Source organism: Vulpes lagopus, chromosome 5, assembly GCF_018345385.1.
Source record: "Vulpes lagopus strain Blue_001 chromosome 5, ASM1834538v1, whole genome shotgun sequence".
NCBI lineage: Eukaryota > Metazoa > Chordata > Mammalia > Carnivora > Canidae > Vulpes > Vulpes lagopus.
In genome coordinates this window covers 119,907,638-119,932,827 of record NC_054828.1, presented here as the reverse complement: position 1 = coordinate 119,932,827, position 25,190 = coordinate 119,907,638, and the positions used below count along the sequence as shown (strand labels likewise).

At 41.6% G+C, this 25,190-nt stretch overlaps 1 long non-coding RNA gene across 1 annotated transcript in view; it reads left to right on the top strand.

The window, feature by feature from the left end:
- LOC121491464 overlaps nt 1-4,918 on the top strand; it is a 32,576-nt gene extending 27,658 nt beyond the window's left edge. Inside the window, exons 3-6 of the long non-coding RNA XR_005987989.1 lie at nt 1,251-1,552; nt 1,705-1,921; nt 3,807-3,877; nt 4,722-4,918. This is a non-coding gene — a long non-coding RNA (uncharacterized LOC121491464). The remainder of the gene's footprint in view (nt 1-1,250; nt 1,553-1,704; nt 1,922-3,806; nt 3,878-4,721) is intronic.
- Nucleotides 4,919-25,190: the final 20,272 nt, after the last annotated feature.

Here is a 25,190-nt window from a genome sequence, read left to right as displayed (position 1 = left end):
TTACATAATTTTCTCTCAAATATGACCACTTTGCTCCATAACTAGGTTCCCTTTCTCTCTGTCTCCCTCCCCTCCCTTCTATTCCTCACATTTTCTTTCCCTTTTCAATTTGGTGAATAATTTTAAGAATAATTTTAAAATAATAGAAAAGTCCCCATGTACTCAGAACTCAAAATTAATCAGTTATACTATACATTATACTATATTTTTGCTTTGGGGTTTTTAATTCTTTTTATTTTTTGTTTTTTAAAAAATTTTAATAAAAGAAAAATATTAGTATGTAATAGGAAAACATATATTTACATCCTTCTAACAAACCTTAAAATTAATATCTCATTCTCCTAAATAAGACAGGAATCTCAGAAAGGTTTAATTTCTCTCTCAATTTCTTTCTCTTGTCCTCTGTGTTTTTACTTTCTTGTAATTACATCACATTCTGATGTTAACTTCCCCAAATATTACTGATATTTGTGGTTGATAAAATTTTGACACACTGCCATATTTTTACCATCATCTGTTCTCATGTTACTTCTTATTCGGTCCCATTCTCTTCTGGGTTTATTTTTCTTCTTGCCTTAAGTATATGATTTAGCATTTCTTTCAGAGAATCTGTGAGTGGCAAACCTGTTCTTATTGCAGAGGTTCTTTTTTAACCATTTAATTCTTTCCCAGTTTCATCTGGGTGAGGTCAGAACATGCACCTGACCTCCAGCATGCTTATTTTCTACAATTGCTCTTGTAGAAATGAGCCCCAAAGTTGAAACTGTATTCACTAAAGACCAGTGATGATTAACTATCCCCGAGGTTATTTCTCTCAGTATTGTCTTAAGGATTTATGACTTAGTTGGAATTAGATCTCCTTTGATTTGAATAACATTTTATGCAACACATTTAAAAAGGAATGTAATCACATTACATTACAGAAAGAGTCCTATTAAGTGCATCCTAGAGGCTCTTATAGGATCACAGCAGGATTCCCAGATCTCTCCTGTGTTCCTGCCCCTAAAGGGCTGGAACAGGACATTCTGCTTCCCTGGCAGTCTCTGCCGCCCTCCACACTCTCCTGTTATTGCTTGCTTGTAGACTACTCCCTGTCCCAAGGGAGGCTGATCATTTGAGTTAGTTTGTCTCTTTCTTTTGCTGTCCTTGGAAAGCCTCTTCCCTCTGCTAGCAGTTTCAGGGATCAATTGTTCTTTGGCAGAAAAAGAGGCTCGATGACAATGAAGAGTTTCCATTTCTTCTTCCTGCAGCTGCTGACCCGAGAGAACAAGCCAAACTGTGCACCTCATCACAGGAGAGGAAGCAGCCTGAGCCCTGGAGGTTAAATGGATTAACTCCCCCAGTCACCTGAGCAAAAGAGACCAGGATGCCTCCTTCCGTTGGGGCCATCTGATGAAAACAGATGACCTGTCTTCTCATGTGTACCGATACTAGGCTACACAATTCTCTACGTCTATGCAAGGATGGGGAAGTGAGCCCATTTACTGATAAACCAATCAGTCTGTAAGTTTCTGGGGAAGAGCTGATGACATGCAGAAGAAAGCATAACTTGGTAAGAAAGGCAGCAAAGCTAAAGGGAAGAGAATATAAGCTCTTTATCGATTTATTGCCAACTTTCCCCCTATTTATCAATATATTTCACAGTTTTTTTCAATGCTTTGAAGCAGAAATTGAAGCATTTTGCAACGTCTCTTTTTTTCCCAGGTATTTTGTTGACTGTTCTTCCCGTCAGAGAGTAACTTCAGTGCCAGATGAGGTGGATTAAGACCAGATTTGCTGTACATGTGCTGTGACAAAGAGTGAGGTTGGAATGCATCTCCTTTGAAAGGAATGATGGTCACACCATCTCTGTCCTGGTCCCCAAGGACTTCATCTGCCTCCTCTTCTCACTGTGTCTTTTCCGGAACATACTGGATGAAGGGTATGGGAGAGTATGTGACGCAGTGCACTTCCAGCTCAACGGTGAGGTACAAGCAATTAGATGAGCCTGCTTCAGCTCTCCAGAGCTCCTTCTTCCCTTGGGGCAAAGGTGCTTAAGACTAAACCTAAAACTGAAAAGGAGAGGAAATCCTAACATAAATATCACCTCTCAGTTACAGTTCATTTTCCTTTCCCTACTTCTCTCTCATAAACACATGCATATTCGCTTAGAGCAGTCTTACATTCCAGAAGTGAAGACATTCTAAGAGAGGAAAGTTTGAAAATTCAACATTCAGTTACCTTTGCCCTGATTGCTGTGTAAGTCCTGGTGAGTCATTGTTCTTTAAAAAATGGGGGTGAGCATCTCAATGATTAATGAAGGTTTTCTAGACTGGCAGGGGGCCTTACCCAGATGCTAATAAAATTTTCCACCTACGTCTTGGTTTTAGAATAAATAGTAGAAAAAGAGAAAAAAAATATGCAATTGCATGCAGATTTTTTTAAAGCTCACTGCTTTTGGACACATTAAGGATTTGTGTAATCATGGTGATTACCACTTTTCACTTGACTGTTTTTCAGTTACTAAATCAATTTTTCCCTTTTGAACTTGGATTTGACCTCTTTGACATTTATAAATGAGTTGCAAAGTAGAAATCTTATTTTTCAGAGTGCTATAGCTTTTATTTTCAAAGACCGATTTGTACAGTGCCATTCTTTTATACTAAATCACAAACTACCACCAATTCTGGAAATACCCTGGATCAGCAATGGATACCTTCTCTCATGGATCCCATAGTGAAGGTTACCTGCATGGCAAAAACAACTCTACTTCCTAATTTATTGCAAAGAATATACCAAACTGCATGACTCTCATAGAGAAAGAGAACAGTTGCCTTCACAGCTTTGGGACAATAATGAGAAACCTAGAGACTATGTTAACTTCCCAGGTGATGACCTGATATACGAAAAAGATCGCAAAGCTGGTTTTTCCCATCATCTCATTTCTCTTTTAGTCTCCTACTTCTACCTGCCATACTCTCTCTAAACCCCAGACACATTTTCCTGTTTGTCATCTTCTTGGGGAAACCAGTGCTTATACAGAACTCAATTCTCTTTCACTTTTAATAGAGATTTGCTTATTTTGATGGATGCTTTAGCTGTATGCCAACATTTATTCTCCCATTTTTCCTGAGCACAGAACTAGACTACATTTCCCAGATTCCCTTGCTTTAGTTGTGATCATGTGATTGAGCTCTAGCCAATGAAATCATGAGTGCCCCTTCCAAGTATGGCCCATTAAATTTCTCATTTTTGGTATTTCATGCATTTTTAATCTTTAAGACTGAATGGAATCAGGACCTTCTGTCCCCTCAGCTGCCATCCACAGACCTGGAACCATCCTGAGATATTAAGTGACTTAGAAATAAACTGCTCTTATGTTCAATGATACATATATGGAAATTTTTGTTACCTCAGTCTAATCTACACACAAAAAACTTATGCTTTAGTGCACCCTTCAGATAAATCTGGAGTTTGTAATGCATTGCCTTAAAGCTTGCAAGATACAATAAAAGTAGCTGTCCAGTGGTGGGACTCTGATGATTGATAATAGGGAGTTTCTGGTCTTAAAGTTTATGCACATCAAAGAACAACCACAAATAAAATAATCAGTCATGTAGAGATAGCACCTCTGTCATTTAGTTCATGGCAGCCTTTTACCACCAGTCATAGGTGAACTGGCTGACAGGGGAGTTGGATATTTTTCTACATGTCTATGCTGGCTTTAGATATGGCTTGATATAGGAAAGAAACACTAGCATTTTGTAGGCCTTGCCTGCTGAGGAGCCTTGTTTGAAAACATTACTTTCTTTAATTCCCTTTCCAAGGGGCAGGATTCGCAGTCCGGTATCTGGGAACCTGAGCTTGGTACCATTGTGAACTCCTGATGCCCAGAGAGGTAAGTAAGCATCTGGGCTGTTACCAGGAGCAGCATCCTCAGGGTTTCCCATCAGATTGCAGATACGGTATCTGGCATTGGATCATTAGGACCAGTTTGAATAGGGCCAATGAAATGGAGTGCTAGCACACACAGGCAAATGAGCAGGGGATTGAGGATTGCTGGTTCATGAGGAAACCAGGAGAGCTAGGTGGGATGGTGAGCCAAAAAGATGAGATTCCTGATGATGCAGAGCCAGGTCCTGGGCAGTGCAGAAGTAGGGTATGTTTTACGCTTTATCACAAAGAGACAATGATTCTAAGATAATAATCATTTACCTGATGAACTTTATTGGATTGAAGAATATTATTTTATTGCTGTTAGCCAAAGATCAACCTTGGGCAAGTGATCTGTTTCTCCCTCCCTCCTTCTCCTTTCTTTCCCTCTCTCCTTCTTGCCTCCTTTTCTCCCTCCCTTCTTCCTTTCTTCTGTTTCTCCCTGTTCTTCCTCTTTTATTTATTGTGCACATTCTATGTGATAGATATTGTATGCAAAGCACTGCAGTTAAAAGAATAATTTAACTTGCTTTCTATCCCCATGGTGTTCACAGACTCCTGGAGAAAAACAAGAGTGAAAATAGATGCTCACACAATGTGGGAAGTTTCAAGGAACAAGATGCTAAGGGAACAAAGAGGAAAGACATCTAAATCTGACTTTAGGCTGCTCTTTCTAGATTCTTGACACACGTCTCTCCATTTCAGAAATCAGTTCCCTTCTGGCTTTGGGTGTTCTGTAATTCTGATGTGGACCAGGAACAGAAGAATCTTGAAATTAATCAGACCCTTATGGCAACTTCTATTCGTAGAAAACCTTAAAGAATCCAGCCCCCCTAAGAGTTTGCCCTGGCGGCCCTCCTTAGGCCCCTGGAAGAAGACCACTCTCCCACTCTGAGTGATGTCCTATTGGAGTTTGGCAACACAGAGCCAAGGTCAGTCTGGTGTTTCTCACTTTATAAATTCTCAGCTGTCAAGAGATGCTAAAGGCACCACTCACAGTCAAATGTACCCCAAGGCCATCAACATTTAAAAACCAGCCATTGTTTACCAAGTTCTGTCAACCAGAATTGGGTATTTCTTGCATTTGTTTGTTTGAGGAAAAAGTTATTTTGCTCTTTCTAACCACCCGCCCTGCAAAAAGGGAGAAAGTGTTTAAACAAACAAATTTCACAAGATAGTCCTCTTCCTCCAGTTGAGGGAGGGCAAGCTGTCTCTACAATGATACATAAAATTGACTTGGTCAATAGAATGAAGAAGCTACAAACAGAGAGTTGCTTTAACCTAACGTATATGCTTCAAGATCCTCATTGCAAATAGTATGTGAGGACTTTTATCTGTTTGTTTGTTTGTTTGTTTGTTTGTTTGTTTGTTTTTTTATGATAGTCACAGAGAGAGAGAGAGAGAGAGGCAGAGACACAGGCGGAGGGAGAAGCAGGCTCCATGCACCGGGAGCCTGATGTGGGATTCGATCCCGGGTCTCCAGGATCGCGCCCTGGGCCAAAGGCAGGCGCCAAACCGCTGCGCCACCCAGGGATCCCTGTTTGTTTGTTTTTTTAAGATTTTATTTATTTACTCATGAGGGACACAGAGACAGAGAAAGAGAGAGAGAGAGAGAGAGAGAGAGAGAGAGAGAGAGGCAGAGACACAGGCAGAGGGAGAAGCAGGCTCCATGCAGGGAGCCCGATGTGGGACTCCATCCTGGGTCTCCAGGATCACACCCTGGGCTGAAGGCAGCGCTAAACCACTTAGCCACCGGGCTGCCCACCAATTCCATTTTCATGTACATGTGGTCTTTGGCACTGAGTTGTCCAAAAAAAAACTAAGACACTCTTGGGTTCGAATAGTCCACACAGAAAACCAATGCAAGTGTCGCCACAAAAGAGAAAACCCAAGAAACACAGAAAAGACACTTCTGAAAAGACCAGCTTTAATTGGTAAAGATGTGGTGGAGCTGTTACAAGATGCTAGTTTCCACAGGCTCCTGCTACCACCACCTCCATCCCTCCTGCACTTCTGCATGCTCCAGAAAATACCATGAATGAAGGGATGTGGTTTTGTGACTATTTGGAATATAGAACCACCCTTTCATGGATGCCCCCCAAACCTCCATGTTCCAGCTCTCTGTGTTTAGTATAGCAACTTGGAATTAAAAGAAAAACATTACAACCCCAACAGATTATTTCAATTTGGGGTTTCTCAACCTCAGGACTATTGACATGTGGGAATAGATCATTCTTAGATGTGGGGGCTGTCCTGTGCAGTGAAGAATAATTAATATCCCTGGCTTCTACCCACTAGATTCCAGTAGCACCCCCAGTTGTGACAACTAAAAATGTCTCCAGACATTATCAAAGTCCCCCTGGGTAAAGAATCACTCTCTGTTTAAAACCACTGAGAGGCACTTCTTTGTCTTTTTTGTGTTTTGTTTCTCTTAATGATCTGGAAGACATTAAAGATATCACATGCTTGAGCCATTGTTCAGTAGCCAGATTTTGGATTCTTTATAGCTTTCATGTGATCCCTCTGTAAGGATAATCGATCAATAGTTATCTTCTTTAATTGTTAGGGAATGTGAAGGTTGTTTTTATTTGCAGGGCTTGAGAAAATATGCTGAGACCGAAGATCTTGCAGGGGCATATTTGAGTGTGAGTTCTGACATCATTTTTAAATTGTGTGATTAAAATAAATAAATAAATAAATAAATAAATAAATAAATAAATAATTGTGTGACCTTGGAGTTAATCTCTCTGGCTACGCATTACTTTATCTAATCCTTTGAAGAGCTGTTGACAGAATTAGCAGATAAAAAACACAGAACATTCAGTTAAATTAGAATTTCAGATCATTTTAAATAAACTTAAGGTAAATACTGAGTCTCTTCATTGAGGATTGAAAAGAATTGTTTTAGTGTGAGTATGTCCCATGCAATATTCAGTAAACTCATCATATGATATGTGGTCAAAACTATTATTACTGTGAACTTAGCACTAGAGAGAGCCAGTTGAAAAAACTATGCGCAACCCCAGTCTTTAAAGCAAATGGATGTTTAGCCCAAGCAGGACAAAGAGCTATTTGGGATCCTCCCAAAGGACTAGGTACAAACACTTCAAATCTTTCACAGCTCCTTATTCATTGTTTATCTTCTCTTTGTTATTCACATGTTCTGCTAGTCATGTGACCCAGTGTCTGCTTTACTGTGTTGCTTTGTTATGGCTCACACCTGTGAGGTTATACAGAAAAATAATCAGAGAACAACCTTCCAAATATTTTGAGATATGAAGAAAGTCAAAGTGTGTCAGAAAGAGTTGCACAGGACAGCCCCCACATCTAAGAATGATCTATTCCGACATGTCAATAGTAGTGAAGGTAAAGTGGATCATGGATTTCAAAAGAACTTTGTAGATAATCCCTGCAAGTAAATTTTCTTTATTTTCATTTTTCCCCTTTATCCTGGATTAAATAATTTTGATTTTACTTAACCCCCTTGAAAAGAAATAGTGGGCTACAATTAAGGGATGGAATAAATGGAAAATTGTAACTCATAAGTCCAAAAATAATTTAGGGAGGATTGACAGGTGTTAATCAATTTGCAGATAAAAAGACATGAGCTTTGGAGTTCCTCAGATCTGGTTCAATTGTTGTCACATCCTCTTACTAACCGTTTAGCCCTGGGCAAGGTACTAAGATTTTCTAAGCTCATTTCATTCTTTGATAATGTACACAAAATATTTACTTCTCATGATGATGTGAGAAACAGATAATACATATGATTTATTTTGTAAAGAAGATTTGACAGAATCATGTAAAGATGATTTTTTATAAGCCATAAATCAATACAAAAGTGTTGGCCAGAAATGTTATATTTTTGTCAAAATATAAAAAAATTGTATTTCTGACTTCAGGAAATCATATGCACCCATTAAGTTTTGGTTTGAATGTGAGCTGTAGTAGAGACGAAGTTGCCTGTGTCCTGTTCTTTCTCTCCTGTTTTACAAACAGACACGTGACTTGATTCAGTGCAGCAGTATACACAGCTAAAAGAATACATATCTCAGTCTACTTTGCAGCTTTAAGTGGCCAATGGCCACTTGATTTACCTTATAAATCAAGGTAAGTCAAGGCATTGAAGGGGTGGGCAGATCTTCCCAGAAGATTCTGGGGTCAACTCAGCGGAGAGGTGTGGGAATCTGTGCTTCTCGCTTTCTTTCCTGCAGTTTGGAATGTGGATGGGATGGTTAGAATTGCTGATGACATCTTACAACCATGATGTAAACTTGAGGATGAACTTTATATGCTAAGGAAAGTGGAAAATAAAAATAAAATTAGACTAATCTCTGATGACCTCAGAGCTATCATAATTGACCCCCAACTATTTACTTTTTTTATGTAATAGATAAGCAAACAGAAATGTGTGCTTTGCTAAAGCTTCTGGAATGTTTGGTTGTTGTTGTTGTTATATGCAGCCAAATTTATTTTTAGTACACTAGGGAAAGTGAAGTACTGTTATGTGCGTTTTTTTTTATTTCAAGAGGTTTATTCAAAGGAATTGAAAACTTACAGAGATACAAAAACCTGCGCTATGCTTATACAACGTTATTCATAATTTCCAAACCCTAGAAGATACCAAAATGTCCTCTAGTAGCTGAATAATTAAACATACTATGGTCCTTCCAACAATGGAATACTATTCAGCACTAAAAAGAATGGGCTATGATGCCATGAAAAGATGTGGAGTTCCCTTACATGCACATTGCTAAGTGAGAGAAGCCAATCTGAAAAGGCTGCAAACTGTAGGATTCAAAACATGACATGGTGAAAAAAAGCAAAATGCTGGAGACAGTAAAAAAGATCAGTGGTTGCCAAAGACTATAGGGGAAAGGATGAAAAGGCAGAGGACAGAGGATTTTTAGGGCAGTGACATTACCATGTGTAATATCATCACGATGGATACATGACATCATACCCACGTCCAAACCCACAGAATGAATGGCAATAGTGAACACTAATGTAAACCACAGGCTTTGGGTGATTGTGATGTATCAATAGAAGTTCATCAAGTATAAAAAAATGTATCACTCAGGTGGGGGGTGTGGATAATAGGGGAGGTTGTGTATGTGTGGAGTGGGGGATACATGGGGAATCTCTGTACCTTCCCTTCAGTTTTGCTGTGAATCTGAAACTGCTCTAAAAAATAAAATCTTAGTTGAAAAATATTTCATGCAAGGGCCCCAGAAAGAAATACTTCTCTTCCTCAGTGCAGATGCTATGAACCTAAGGTTAAGCCTGACTCCATATAGGTTATTCACATGTGCTTCTCTTCATTCGTATGTGTTTCTCATCTCTGAGCAACTGTCTCCTATATGTAAGTGCCAGGGCCATAGCTGAATTGGTTGCTTGTACTCTAATGCAAGGGGCAGATGAAAAGTCCTCCCTCTTGACTATGCATGACATGCCACTTGGAATACATAATGAATGTGTAGCAATGTTTCATGTTAGCATTGCGGCATTGTGGACTCTCTGGTGGATTGTGGTTCCCTGTGCATTCTGGGAACAACTGTGTAGGTGCTTAAAGAACTCCCCTTCTTCATCTCTGGGTGGTTTTCCACCCAGTTGATCACCATCGACAGGTGTCTAATACATTTCTTGTACTATATGGAGGAAGAATGTTGTTTCACATGTACAAATTTTGTTTTTTTTTTTATTTGTTTCAATTTAGTTTCTTTTTTTTCTTTCGCCATTTAAAAAACAAATTCCAGTTACTTAACATACAGTGTAATATTAGTTTCCAGTGTAGAATTTAGTTATTCATCACTTAACATCCGGTGCTCATCACAAGTGCCCTCCTTAATACCCATCCCTCATTTAGACCATCCCCCACCCAACTCCCTCCAGTAACCCTTGGTTTGTTCCCAGATATTCAAGTTTTGAATTTCTCCTCACACTTTTGTAAAAATTACTACCATAGCTGTATTTGTAACCATCTATATATCATTTTTAAATGTCTAGCTTATTAATAAGCATTTATTAATTGAAAATATCCATTCCATGCTTTTGTATAGTCGTAATAGTATTCATGGTGGTCAACCTTAAAAAAAATCTCAAAAATTTGGAACTAGCCAAAGTAGACCAAATTACTTAGAAGGTATCTAATTGTCTTCTTCTGTTTTTCTATCTATTCTGAGAAGTATCTATCCCATCATTAGATAAAGCAGAGAATCATGGATTAACGATAGAATGAAACCCTTTAATCATATTATTATAATAAAACAGTAACATCCACTGATTGAGCATTTTACTACATACCAGGAACTGTGCTAAGTGCTTTGCAAATGTGAACTTAATTAATTACCCTCAGCACACCTCTATTTATTGATTAGTATCAATCCCCTCTCTTTTATGAAATGAACTAAAACTTTAAGATTTAAGTAACTTTACCATGATTACAAAGCCAGTAAGCTGTATGTGCTGTGGGGGTGGGCATGAGAAGGGGCCGAGAGTCCATTCAAACCCAGGCCTGATTCCAAAACTCATGCATAGTCTCTCTGTGAGACTCCGCAGCATCTCCACCCCATCACGCTAATTTCATGGTACACAATGACACTAGCAAAAGAGAAAAAAAAATCTTTAAAAAAAAAGGGGGGGTGCCTGGGTGGTTCAGTCAGTTAAGCATATGTCTTCAGTTCAGGTCATGATCCTGGGATCCTAGGATGAAGCTCCTGTCCATCTGGCTCCCTGCCCACCTGCTTCTCTGCCCCTCCTCTGCTCATGCTCTCTCTCTCAAATAAATGAATACAATCTTTTTTAAAAAGAAAAGAAACTAGCAAAAGGATTATTTCATCTCTACTTCCTCCCCATAGACCCTTATCATACTTCTTGTTGACATGAGAAGGTTCTTATTCATGGATAGACAACCTCAGCTACAGGAACGTGAGGTTGTTTTCTTATGAGGACAGTGTGACTGAGGAGAAAGGGGTGTTAGGAGTGGGTTTGTTTACTCCCTGAACTTGAATAAGCCACTTCCCTTCACTGAGCCTTGTTTTCTCCTCAAGAAACAGAGTCTTGACTAGGTGATCTCTCTTACCTCTAAAATCTGTTTAATTTAGGGGTACCTGGGTGGCTCAGTGGTTTAGTGTCTGACTTTGGCTCAGGTCATGATCCTAGGGTCCTGGGATCGAGTTCCACATCGGGCTCCCCATGGGGAGCCAGCTTCTCCCCCTGCCTATGTCTCTGTATCTCTCATGAATAAATAAATTCTTTTTAAAATAATCTTTAAAAATAAAATAAAATCTATTTAATTTGCCCAGGACATGGGGTAAGATTGAGATGAAACTATCTGGGGAAGTGGGGTAACCCTTAGGGCATTGAGTCCTTCATGTGATTTTTCAATCTGTGATTTGTTTCTCTTATATTTTTATAAAGCTTAGCAATTAACAGGGTACCAATTTGTATTATCCTCACAGCAACTCCTATGAATAGTGATAGCATTAGTGTCCTCACTTTGCAGAGGAGAAATTAATCCTTCTAGAGAATGAGTGACTTCTTGAAGTTATAGAAGAACCTGGTTGGGGTGCTGGATTTGAACCCTGTTATGTTCTCTGATCCAATTCTCCTTCTAGACAGCACTAAGCTCATTATTTCTGTAATCAGAGATCAAGAAATATAAACTCACTCCTGCTATTGGAACCAAAGCTTCATTATTATACTAAGGGTGAATATTTGTGAACAGTGGCTCACAATAACAATTTCTGCCATGTAAAGCTTCCAGAGTTATTACTTTCTGTAAAAATAAAGGAAAGGAAATTGTACCTCTGACTTCGGGAAATCATATCAACCTGAAGTTCTCTGTCTATATTTCTCTCCATGAATGTATGTATGCATACATGACATAATTTGTAGAAGTGTATATTTATAGTTTCATCACTTATCCAAGTGATTTTTACCTTTAGTCTTCCTAAAGAGCACCTGCTAATAGCCAGATACTCAGTCCTGGAGATATCAAGACAGATAAGACACCTCCATCACCACCACCACACATACAGGACTTACAGTCCACTAGGGGATTCAAATGTGTTGAAAAAACTCTAACAAAAGGATTGAAGTATCCATTATATAATAATATAGAGAAGATGGAGTGGGCTTAGAAGAGTAATTGATCCCTTTACTCCTTATTTTGAAGATAGGTAAATCACTGACAGAAAAGGATAACAAGGATAGCAAGTTTTAACCAACAGAAGGTCATTTTGACAAGTCCCTCAAATATATATTCATGTCTTAATATCACAGTGCCTGAAATTAAGCAATTTGTTGGAAACCATTTGAGAAAGAATTTCTGAAAACTTCCCAGAATGGAATAAAGAAGCAGTTAGTTTGGACCTTGAATGTGTTACCAGTTTAGTTATGGGAAGAAAAAAAGTTCCAAATACCAGCAGCTCTTGTTGGAGGCCCAAACTGAACACTTTTTCTGGAATCCCCACAAAGGTCATAAGTCCTTAACAAGCCTCCTCTATGAAAGCACTTACTCAAGTACTCAAGTCCCCGGAAGATATTTCAGCACGGCCCCTGTCGTCAAGACTCTACTTATGCCTTCTACGTCCTTCCTTCAATTCTTGCACATATCCCTACCTTTATCCACCTCTTCAACCCTACTTTGAGACCTAACCCAAAGCCCAGCTTTTTCTTGAAGCCTTTCCTATGGTAGTTAGAGAATCAGCCCTTCTCTCCTTTCTAATTGTTGATATTACTCATTTGCCAATTACTCTTTTCGTTTATACCATAATGTACCTTGTCCTGAAATAACTGGCTACATCAGGTGTATTTTTGTGTACTTTGAAGCCAGGGGATGTACTTTCTAGAACTGTGCATAAGGGGAAATCTATTTGACTTTCTTCATGTGACACATACTTAGCACATTTATTTATCTGAATGAAGGATTATGAGGTATAAACTTTGCATGCTGGACAGGGCTGTTAAGAGTATACTTCAAGGCCCAAGCCACATTATATCAGATATATTAAAATGTACTTATATCTCGACTGGATATTGTATATATATGCATATTTATATTTGGAAAATCCCACATACATATGCATATGTATGTCTCTATATGTGTGTGTGTATGTATATGCATACATACATAAATTGAGTTCTATATTACTAGTTAACATAATGTTTTGTTTCATAGATATTTAATTGACCACATTTATTTTAACCTTCCAGTTTTCCTTTCTATGTTAGAACCAGTACTTCTTTTGGGGTAACATTTTCGTGGAATCTTGACCATATTATAGACTGTAGGCACTGGGCCTAGAGTCCCCTAAGGGACAAAGCAGAAGTGTGTAAGGCACCCAATGGGGTAGGACTGATTCATGACCATCACTGTTAAGTGGCTCTGAGCTCTTGGTTTTGTCCTAGCAGTCCAGCCTCATTGGAAGGAAGACATCTTTGGGGGAATGTTGGGCATGTTGACACAGACATTAGGTTACATCCCTCACTGCTGTTTCCACTTGTCCTGATTTTTTCCTAGCGTCCTCTTTTGCTCTGAGATTTTCCAGGATTTTTCACACCACTTAGGAGATTTGGAGATGGAAATTTTGAGTAAAATGTGTTCACTCGTTTTCATGTTATGCAAGAGTGAAAACAAAAAAGCCTCAAACTCAATTTAGGATGGAGTGGGATGGGGTGGAGTGGTGCCCATGCACGAAAACTCCAAACTGCTAAATTGCAAAAAGGAAACTTTCCTTGAGTTTAATTTTTGGTTTGGGAGATTCTCTGAAGGGATTTTGGAAAAAATGACAGAATTTTAAAGCAAATGAGAAACACCACTGACACGCATCCTCACCAACATGGACTTTAAGTGATATACCCATCTCTGTATATAAGTTGACAAGCAATAAAGTCCTAGAACTGCTGGTGGCTTCCTAGGCTAACATGTGGTGATTCTAGGGACGTTATCTCCAAGTTACCCCTCCCACTACCCCATTCTCAACACCCTTACAGCATATACAACTCTAGCACTAGTTTACATTTTGATTTTTGTTCAAAGTAATATTTCAGACTCAGTTAAACCTCCAAGACACAATGATAAACTTTCCTACTTGAGGGAAAAGAACATGCTAATGTTCACCCCACAGAGGACAGTTCAGAATGGCCTTGTGACAGTTGCCAAGTGGCCACATATGATGTAGGTGCAGTTAGAGCTGTACAGAAGTGTACCCTATACCACCCCATCTTCCTCCACATCCACTGATGGATGCAAAGGAAATGACCTGGTGCTCCTGGTCACCATCTTTTTATCCATACATTCCATTTTTGGTCAAATATCTACTACTTCTCCATGTTGTGGCCATCTCTGAGTTAACTGAGGAGAAGACACAAAAGCTGGAAATATGTCTGTAAGATGTCTTTTCCCGCCAGGTCGGGGAATCTGGGAAGTATCCATGACAATGTGAACGCTAATAAATCAGGAAGAGGCATTTGAGGCAAGATTGATGAGAATTCAGAGGAAATATTGGTGTAGACAGTGAGCATTTTCTTTTCAGAGAGCAGAGAACCCTAAAGGCCAGCTCGGCCAGAGAATCTCCCGAAGCTGAGAGAAGGGAAAAAATTTGAGCTGGTTCTGGAAGGAGCAACAGCACTCACACCATAAGCTCAACTCACTCCAGTACTCAGAGTCCAGTTTCTTCATTTGCAAAGAGGCCACGCATCCCTGCAGAACAATTGACATAGGCTAAACTGAATCATGTGCTTCAAGCAACTAGTGCAATATCTGACATATAGTATGGGCTTAAGCCATTAATTCAGTATTAATACTGAATTGAATTATTATCATTATTTTCATTTTAGCTGGAGCAAATCTTAATAAAATATATCTGTGTATAAATCAGAATGTTCTCTATGTGTTAGAAACATGAACGCTCACTCACCCCATTAATATGGTCTCTTGAGGGGCACCTGGCTGGCTCAGTCAGTAGAGCATGTGACTCTTGATCTCGAGGTTGTGAGTTCGAGCTGAATGCTGGGTACAGAGGTTACTCAAAGAAATATGGTCCGTTAAGAGTTGAGTATTAGTTGGTCTACTGTTACCTCCCATTGTTGGAAGCTCCAGAGAAACAAATAATTGTACCCACATTCCTCCAATTCTCCTGACATCAGTTCATTTCCAAATTGCGTTAGTGAGAAAGTACCTGCTGATAAAGTTAGAGGGGAATTTTTAATTTTGTTCTGGTTTTTTTTTTTTTTTTTAGAGAGGGAGAGAGTGAGCACACACCCAGGAGTTGGGATGGGAGGGACACGGAGAGAGAGAGAATCCTAAACAGGCTCCCGTCTGAGAGCAGAACCCACCACAGGGCAGGATCTCATGACCCTGAGATCATGACCTGAGCCATAATTGAGTTAAATGTTTAACCAACTCAACCACCCAGGCTCCTCATGAAGTTATGTTGAAGTATATATAAAATTTTTCAGTTCTCAGGGAGCCACTCAAAAAATAAATCCCCACCTGACTGAAATTCTGGGAGATAATGGTATTTCTCTCCTTGTCCTGACAATAAAGAAGTGATTGAAGCAGTGAAAAGTGTGTCTCACTGACCAGTATCACAGAATGGGACAACCAGACACGAATCGATGTAAAAGGAAGGGGGAGAAAGAAAGGGAGAGAGAGACAGAGACAGAGAGACAGGAGAGGTGACTGAATGTGGTCTTAATTAGCAACTGCAGGGTGGGAGAGATCTTAACTGCTGGAACTGGACATTCTGAGATGTGGTCAGGGGAAAGAAATCAGGTTTCCCTTTTGCCTGAGGGCAAAACATTGGCAGTTCCTCACAGAAGCAGAGTGCAGCCTCAGGTTCTTATAATCCAAGGCACGGCTGGCTTGGAGTTTATCTAGATCAGAGGTGCAAGGTTCAGGTCTGTATGGAATCTGGCATTTGAAAATTTCATTACACTGCCACCTCTGGGTGATGGCTCCTTTAGTGTTCCCGAGAAAGGTATCTGGGATGATTATGACATATCCAACCATCCAAACAATAAGCACATCCCAAAAGCTTGGATAACAACTCGAGGGGAGGGTGAGATCTGACATTTGTATCCATGAAGTCTGTCCAGTTCCCTTCTTTCTGTCCTTAGCCCCTCCCTCCCTCTCTCCTTCCTTTTCTTTCTCCCTCCCTTGTTCATAACATCTTCATTTTGAAAGACATATATTTAAAGGTGAATTACATATATATGCATACGTGTATACATACACACACACACACACACACACACACATGCAAGGTTTAATGAGTGATTACAAATGGAAAATTTTGTGAAAACAGCACCCAGTCAAGCTATAGAGCATTTTTAAAAAGATGTTATTTATTTATTTGAGAGAGAGACAGAGAGAGAGAGAGAGAGAGACAGAGTAAGAGTTGGGGGGAGAGGGAGAAGCAGACTCCCCATTGAGCAGAAAGCCCATGCAGGATCTCAGTCCCAGGACCTTGAGATCATGACTGAAGCCAAAGGCAGTTAATGGACTGAGCCACCCAAGCTCCCCACAATAGGGCATTTACAGAATCCCAGAAGCCCTGAATCTGCCTCTACCCAATTACAAGCTTATTATCTGCTGGTGGTGACCCTGATGCCCACTACTGTACTACTGTCATAATCATGTTTGTTTTCCTGAGATGCTTCCATGACTTTAATGACCTGTTCATCTTCAACATTGTGTTTGGAGATTTACCTGTGTTATGGCAGGTAACTTAAGTTTATTTATCTTACTTTCTGTTTAGAATCCAGTGATAGAAATGTACCCCAATTCACTTAGCTGCACTACCGTTGGTGGTCAGTGAGGTGTTTCCGGTTTGTGTTCCGGATATGCTTATACATGTCCAACGGTGTGCACACACGAGTTCCTCTAGCATATGCAGCTAGAAGTAGAAAGACTGAATCATTGGCTCCATGGTCTTCACCTTTAGGAGATTATGCCCAACTGCTTTCCCAGGTGACTGTACCAGCTTGCATTCCAGCCAGCAGTGAATGAGAATGCAGTGATGAGACTTTCAAAACCCTAAACAGCCCCTTTTCCTGATTCACCCTCTGTTGTCCCCTCCTCCCTAGCATTCTTCCCTCACTAATCATCTACACGATTAGCATGATTTTTTTTTTGGAAAAATCATGGATTTGCCAATTGTTTTTTCTATCTATAGCTCAGAACCCTATCTTCAGCTTGAAATTAAATGGTTTTATTTGATTTATTTCGGATTCTTAATACACAGAAGACTGTGCTGCTGATTGTAAAGGACTGTGAAAGAAGCCAGACAACCTGAGTTTTTGGTCCTGGCTCCACCATGACCCATTGGATGATTCTGGACAAATGGTCCCATCCTATCATCTGTCCTGTGGGAGGATAATAATATTTTTCCTGGTGCTGCCGGGGCTGTTGTGACAATCAGACTGGAGCTGGCCGAGGACGTGCTCTAAGTAAACACAGGCAGGCTGTGCACGTGTGAGGTGCTGTACATGGAGCCAGTCTAAACTTCTGGGAACACGTTTCTGGGCTGTATTCCCAGCTACTTTTCCCCCTGGTTTGGTGACTGTGAGCAGAGCCCTTGAGTTTTGAGAAGCTCTGTTAGCACATGAATGTAAGAACATGAGAGAGAAATGATAATATTTTTTTCTCCATAGGGAACTTCCAGCCTCTCTGAGGAAACAGATTTTCTTTTGATCACAGAAGAGCAGAAGAGGATATTAACCATAGAGTGTCCACCAGTGAGTAGGTCTCTGTGCATTGGCCCTTGTAGGGGACAAGGAGCCTTGATCATGGCGAAAAGGCTGGAAATAACTGAGTGTGGTTGCATGCAGGTCACTGGCTGCACTAGCCTTGGACCTGACACCGGATCTCTTGTCTTTGGTGGGTTATACTAGGACTCCCAGTGTTATCTCAGGGTAAAGAGAGAAAAGACAAGTCTGGAAGCTATAAAACAAGGCAAGTATCAGAGCTGCTTACAAAGTTCAAAGCCTACAGGACCAGACAGATAAAGATGTGTGAATCTGGCAAACAGGAGAGCACGTATTGCCCAAAGGAGACTAGCCACTGCTCAGCTGCAGCCCCTTGCAGCCATACTAGGTAGGGAGAGAGAGAGAGAAAAAAGACAGAGAGAGGTGGGAGTGCCTGGCAGTAGGGAAGGATTTGGGTAATTAGCATATCTATGAAAGCAAGAGCAGAAGCACCAGTGATGAATAATCATGCACCCATGAGACTACAGTACATCCTCCCAGGAGCTTCCTCTGTCTAAACGGTGCCACCGCAGTGCTACCAAGAGTTAACATCCTCCCCGGGGCCTACATGTGTCTCTCCCTGGGTGTTGGCGGGCAAATTTGTAGAAGTAAGTTTCTCAGAGGCAAACGTATGCCTCTGTTTCAAAGGGATTCCCCAGGCCAACCCTGATGGGGCCAAACAAAATACTCCTGAGAGCGTGATGTGATGTATGACTGCCAGTTTGAGTCTTCTTTTCTTAAGGGAAGGGAATCTGTTCAAAATCAGCATCTACGCCAATGCTTCACCCTTACTTCAAATGTTCGTTTTGTTTCCTTTCTTTCTCTCTCTTTCCCTTCCTCCCCCTCCTTCTTCCCTTCTTCTCCTCCTCCTCCTTCTCCTTTTGAGGAAACACATTTTTCTTCCTTTCTCATGTCTCCTAATCCTAAATTCATCACCACAGACCCAGAGAGACCACACTGAGTTGGATGGAAGAGACAGAAGCAGCTACTTCATTCTTAGAGGATGTGGGATAGGCCGCTTTTTGGCATAGGAGAGAAAGGTGAAAGCTGGAAATTATTTGCTCTGAGTGACTCTGAGTGTCAAAGTCTCTCACATACTTCAGTACTTCAGAAGTGATAACCAAACTCTTCTCAAATTTGCCTTTGGACCTTCCACTCCAAAGAGATAGCTGCTGACAGTAATGTTTAGAATCTTGGGACACAAAGGGTGACTGTCCCACTGGACTTGTCATTTTCCAGGAAAAAAAAAAAAAGGAGAGAAGCATCTCCCTGACTCCCCGACGGTGGTGACCAAAGATAAATACTACCAATGGCACTGGCACGAGCCTTTGGGGATTCTCTGAGGCTTGTTCAAAGCACTGGAGCTCCTGACCAGTCATCGGGACACGTGTAGATAGCCGGGCAAAACCTCCTGCCAGACCTTCCACTCCAACCATTCAGAAGATGTCTCTGAGTAGTGCCCAAGACAGTCCCATCGAGCTTCGTGGAAGTAGCACTGCTGAAGCATAAACACGCCTCCTTTCCCCAGATGCTTGGGGCTCTGTTTACAGATTAAATCTCAGGATGTGTATATTTAGTGTTCTTATTCCAGGATATTAATGGCAAGATGAACTTGTCTGGTGATGGCTCTGTCACATTAATGTCTGATGGACGGTTCAGATGTGAAAGGTGCATGGGACGTGCTGCGGGCTCTGCATGTGCTAGTCGGAGGCTGTGAGGCTGGAATGTGAACTTGTTTAGAGTGATCCCAAATGGAGTCGATTTAACCCTGCAGGAGTCAAGTCATCTTGAATACCACAGCTCCAGAAGGCAGGGGCTTGATAAATAGAACGAAGCATGCAAAATATTTACGTTGTGATTCACAATCTGCGTGATGCGGCCGAGCAGCATTTCTAGGCAGCTTTGTGGGTTTTAACCATTATTTCAAAATCTTTAGTCAGTTCAGAGGTCAACTAGCTACAGGGCTCTGCAGATTCTTCATGTCTGTTTAAACCTCCTGGAGAGGTACCTGGGTCATCTCCTGCCTGGAGAAATCTGGAGAGAATGCTCACAGAAGGTGAGGGATGTAACTAGGCTAGGGAGTGATCTCTTGGATTTATTGAACATTCAGTGAACATCCATACTGTGCCTATCAGCCAGCTGGGTGATGGATGGAAGGAACACCCATTATGGTTCCAGAGTCTGATTAGGAGGAGAGGCCATCTTACAGGAAACAAATATAGACCGAAATGGAACAATTAAACTCAATGTCTAGGAGTAGATGGAAGATGCAGCCAGACTTTGAAGGACTTGGTGAGATCTGCTAATGTGTATTGGCAGCTTTAGGATATATGGGTCTGAAGTGACCCAACTGGAAAAGCATTTGGTGTTTCTTCACACATCAGCTTGAGCTGAAGAGTGTGGTTTCAGGAAAGACAGAAAAAAAGAGGGAGTAAGGAGCAGTGGATTCTCTCCCCCTCTCCACCTCATATCTGCCAGCTTGTGTCTCATCTCTTGCCTTTCCATCCTTGCCACATGTCTTACTCACAACCCTTGAGATGACAGAGCCACAGAGCTCAGACAAGAGAAACAGCTCTGAGATTTCTCTGTGATGCTGCTACCTGATTCATACATTAAGCCTCAAGAAGCCACCCTTTCTACTGCCTTGGTTAGGACATGGCTTACCTTCCCCGTCTCACTAAGGACACTCCAGAATCTGCAAATCCACCAGCCCTGAGTCCTAAAACCAGTAGGAAAGAGGAGTTGTAATTTTTTTTAAGTTTATTTTTGTTGTAAAAAGCAACCTTAATTTTTTCCGGGTCTCGCTTTGTAACAACTGGTTGAAAGCAAACATCAGATGCCTGTGTATATTTATACAATATTAGTCAGCTCTAGAGTATTTAACTAAATATAGAATTGCTTTAAAAAGATGAACATTTTTTTTTGAGAGTGAGTTGCTTTGTCTCATGGACATATATGAAAATAAAAATATTTTGGGGTCTTTAAAAACCCATTACAATACAGAAGCAATGCTAGTAAGAATGGAGGCACTGGCTTCAGGCCATTTTTCCAGCCAACACTTTCTGAATGCCCCTGAGGGCCACACACTGTGTCAGATACTGAGGATAGAGTGACTCAGACATGGTAGTTGCCCCTTGAACCCACCTTGCTCCTTAATCGGCTGTAGTTGAGTAGCATTGTCTATGGGCATCTCTTCTGTAGGACGAAGAGTTCCCCACTACCCAGCATTTTTCATCGCTGCTCTTTCATGATTCACACCAAAAAAAGTCTCGCTTGAATTTGAAAAGAAAGGAAAGAAAGGAAGAAAGGAAGGAAGGAAGGAAGAAAGAAAGAAAGAAAGAAAGAAAGAAAGAAAGAAAGAGAAAGAGAAAGAGAGAGAGAAGAAAGAAAGAAAGAAAGAAAGAAAGAAAGAAGATAAATGAAGGACAGAAGAAATAAAGATGAGAAGTAAATACATTTGACAATAAATCTGAGATCATAAACCTTGGGATTCCTTTTATAATACCATGTACTTCGAAATCAGGCAGTATTTTTCATTCAACATAGATTTCAAGGTAGCTCAAAGAAAACATAGGATTAACTGTAAGTAGTGGGATAGTGAATAGGAGCCAAACTTCCAAATAAACACATCAGAGGCTTGGTCTAAAAAAAGACAGAACACAAATAACCTCCCCTTGATGTGCCTACAGTTTCATTTAACTGTCCCTGGGTCATGAACTAATTTGCCAAAAGGAGGTTAACTTCAATGCAACAAGGCAGCATCTCAGGAAACAGGTTTTATGCATGTGGTCTGTAGAGGCTGGGCCACTCGAGGCCCTGCCAGTGGAATGGCTCTCACGTGAGCACTTTTGAAAACTCTTTAGTATACATTAGCTAATGGACAGTGCTTTCAGAAATTGGGAGAATATGTTCTTCACAAACATGGGCTTGGCTTATACCCAAATGCTGATGTCTCCAAGTCAAAGAATTAGCCCAAATAAATATTTTTTGAAAGGCGATGTGACCTTGGGCAGCCTACTTCCCTTCCCAAGCTAGGTGTCTTCCCTATAAAACAAGGAGCTTGCATGAGCTGCTCTTTCAAATCCCTTCCAGTACACAGAGGCCCTTCCCCAAAGACTCAGCGCAGGAAGGCTGGCCTCTGCCCCTAGAAGCTTCCAACTGAAGGAGAACAGTCAAGTAGCCAAAGTCCTCGAGCTCAGCTGTGGGGTGGTTTTTATTCACGCTAATCGTTCAGAACTCTGGGACCAGAGGAAGACCAACAGCATTATATCATTTCCAGGCAAAGACCTAAGTTCTCATTTCGGGTCGCATGATTTCTCCCCGAATTTTACACTTCATCATCTGCTGCCTCGTCTGACCTGACTCAGTGAGTCTGCTGCTTTTAATGTGTGTGGAAGTTACCTGGGGATTTCGTTCACATGCGCATTCCTGGGCCTTGCTTCAAATGACTCTCATTCAGTGGGTCTGGGCTGGAGCCAGGGAAGAGGCATGCTTCACATGCTCCCCCTCGCAAGGATTCCTTGCTTCCAGGACCACTCTTTGAACTATTCTGAATTCGGGATCTGTCCCCTTCACATCCTTAGTCTCCCACAGCCCAGGGACCCCTCTGACGCAGAGGGCGTAGCCAAAGGGACATGCCAGGTCTTCAACCCAAATTTGATGGGAAGTGCATCAGTGAATGAATAAGGCACAGATAACAGGGCAGCACATTCTCGCCGTGAACTCCCAAACACTGAGGTCACCTGGAACTCTTCGGGCAAAGCTTGAAAAGCTAAGATGAGTGAGAGAGGGGTGCAAGACAGACTCCAAGGCTGCGTCTCTGTCCTATCACCAGAAACAGTAGGCTGCTTGCTGGGGGATGCTTCTTCTCTCGCAAACACATTTATCCAGAGGGAGTCCCTAAGCCTCCTCTATATTTTAAGCTGCATCCCTCAAAATGTCAAAAGTGGGATTAAAGTGTAAATGATTGTCAATTCACTCCTGTCCCCCTGGTACGGTGCTGAGCATTAGGGGCCATCTGGGGATGTAGGGCAGCAGAGGGCGGGGCACTGGGGACGGTGTTTAAGTGTAACTGAATAGAGTGAGCTCCGGTGTGTCTTGGGAGGATGAAGCAGTTCACAGGCTGCTACTTTTTTGTGACATAGCTTTTATGGGGGGAGAGCCAGAATATTAAGCTCATTGCTTCCAGATGGGAAGGTTGGACAAGACAGTGGGGCCTTGGCTCGGGAAGCCTGGACGCCGTGGTGCGATATGGATGTGACATATTGAAGTAATCGAGATAGAAGATCTGGCTTTAGCCAAGGCTGTCAGATAGATACTTTTTAAAACATTACATGGTTTGTAACAAGGTATTGTGTATCCTCCCAGAAACCCTGCCGCCTCGGTCTCTGGGAAGGCGGTGGGGGGAAAAAGTGTGCTTATTTTGCTTGAGTTACTAAAGCTCCTTTTATATATGAGGAATTTGGCATCTCCTGGCTGGGAGCGGCTGAGCCAACAGTCCGATGCACTTGTAATGTAGATCATGCTAGTGACTCGCTAAGTAAGTCCAGGTGCTTGCATAAGAGGCAGGGTCCTAAGCACTCCCTTATTTGAGCCCTGAAGCAATCATGGCCCAGCGCCTCAAATGAGCCTCAAATCTGTTTAATAAATCATCTGTCTATTTATAGAGTTAATCCAGGGAGAAATCCTTCGGGTTGTCTGATGGGGCCTCTCCCAGCAGAGGGCGCCCCATGCCCACCTCTTGAGGTCTGGGCTGCTCTTGGTTTGCTGGGGGGTTTCAGCTCCCCTGGAAGCCCTTTGTCCAGTCCTTTCCTTCTCCTGTAACCCTCAGGCCCTGGATGCAGACTTACGGACCAGGCTGGGGATGGGGAAGAAAACCTAGATCTCTCTGGAGGTCTCCTCCTTATAGTCCACGGCAAGGGTTTTGTTCTGGATTGGCCTGCCCACCGACCCCCTGGGAAGGAAAAGAAGGTCCAGCTGCATTTGGAAGTCCTCAGTTTGCAACGTGCTATCTTCCTTGTAATTCTCTTAGTCAGGGGACTAAGTTCCTTGAAGGAACTTCACACCTGAGAACAGGTTGGGACGTCCCCATGGAGCCAGTGTCTGCTTCACATTTCAAAGCCTGGGAACTGTTAAGCTCGTGTTTTGATTAAAATTTTGCATTAGCTTTTCTTCCCCTTTCAATGCAATTTCAGGATATTTAATTTCAACCAATCATCTGAGGGGAGGGGGGTGGGAGAGAAGGTATGTGATGTGAAACAGCACACAGGGAAAGCCAGCCAAGTCAGAAAAGAGAGCAGCTCTGGCTGTGTAGATGTGACAACTGAAATCTCTTTTGTTCTCCCAGGCAGGCTCTGAAACCAGAGCCCCTCAAGGACAGGAGATCTAGCCCCCAGCTTGGAATCAAGGCGACCAATTGTCCGGGCTGGCCTAGACTCTGCTGCCTTTGGGGGCCATGGGCAAGTCCTTGAGAGTTTTCTGGCTTTGGTCACCTGGTCGAGCTCTGCCTACCATTGCCACTGGTCATGGGGATATGGAGACAAAAATAGCAAGTCTTCAGAAAAGCCAGTCTCTGGAGGCTCTGGTGGGACATTAGTTATAATATCCTAGGCTCAAACGTCAGGTTACAATGATTACACTAAGATAAATGAAGGGACGTTAGGCAACATTAATTCTCCCCTGTCTTCTGTAGGATGGCAGTCACTTATTCAAATGTCTGCAGGGGCCAGGCAAGTAATGCAAGCATAATTATGAGAGCATTCCTGGCAAACGGCAGGTGTGCAGGAAATATCTGTTGATGGAATGAGTGAATAAGAGCGCATCTGGTATGAGACATTAGGGAAGGGTGGGGACCATGTTGCATGCACCGGCTGTGGTGTTCAAGTTACAGTTCTTGAAAACACTAAATGTCTTCTGAGCCAAAGGCTACTGATTTGTATCTCTACACATCCTTTTAAATATGTTATGCCTACTTAAAAGACCAAGAAAGGAGGAAGATAAATTTGGTACTATAGAAAACCCCAAATCTCCCTAGTTGAGCCTGATTCTAATATCTTACTCTTGCTCATAAATGCAATTCTATTTGCCATTCTACTTACCCACTTGGATTAGGTTAACACAGTCATTTTGGAAATCATATGTGTGGATGGTATCATATAGAATGAAGGATCATAAAAAATTCTCGATTGCAGACCTCTCTCTGGGAGGCAGACTAATGAGCTAATGACCAATCCCCACATCATCTTCTTCAAAGAAACCCCCCACCAACAAAACCACAAGGTTATGATAGAGCCAGAGGGACAGCTGGCCTTGATTTTAGACCTGGTCATGGGACTGGGCTCTCCTTAGTTCACTGGGCTGTTTGCGAGGCTTCATGAGATAATGTCACATGAAAGGGCTTTGTCAAGCGCAATGTGCTGAATGAATAAAAAGAGTTGACGCTATCAATTTGGGGGAGAGAAACTGGAAGGATAGTCACATACCGGTTCATTTCATCCCTTAAATTGGATTATTGGCAGGAATCTCTC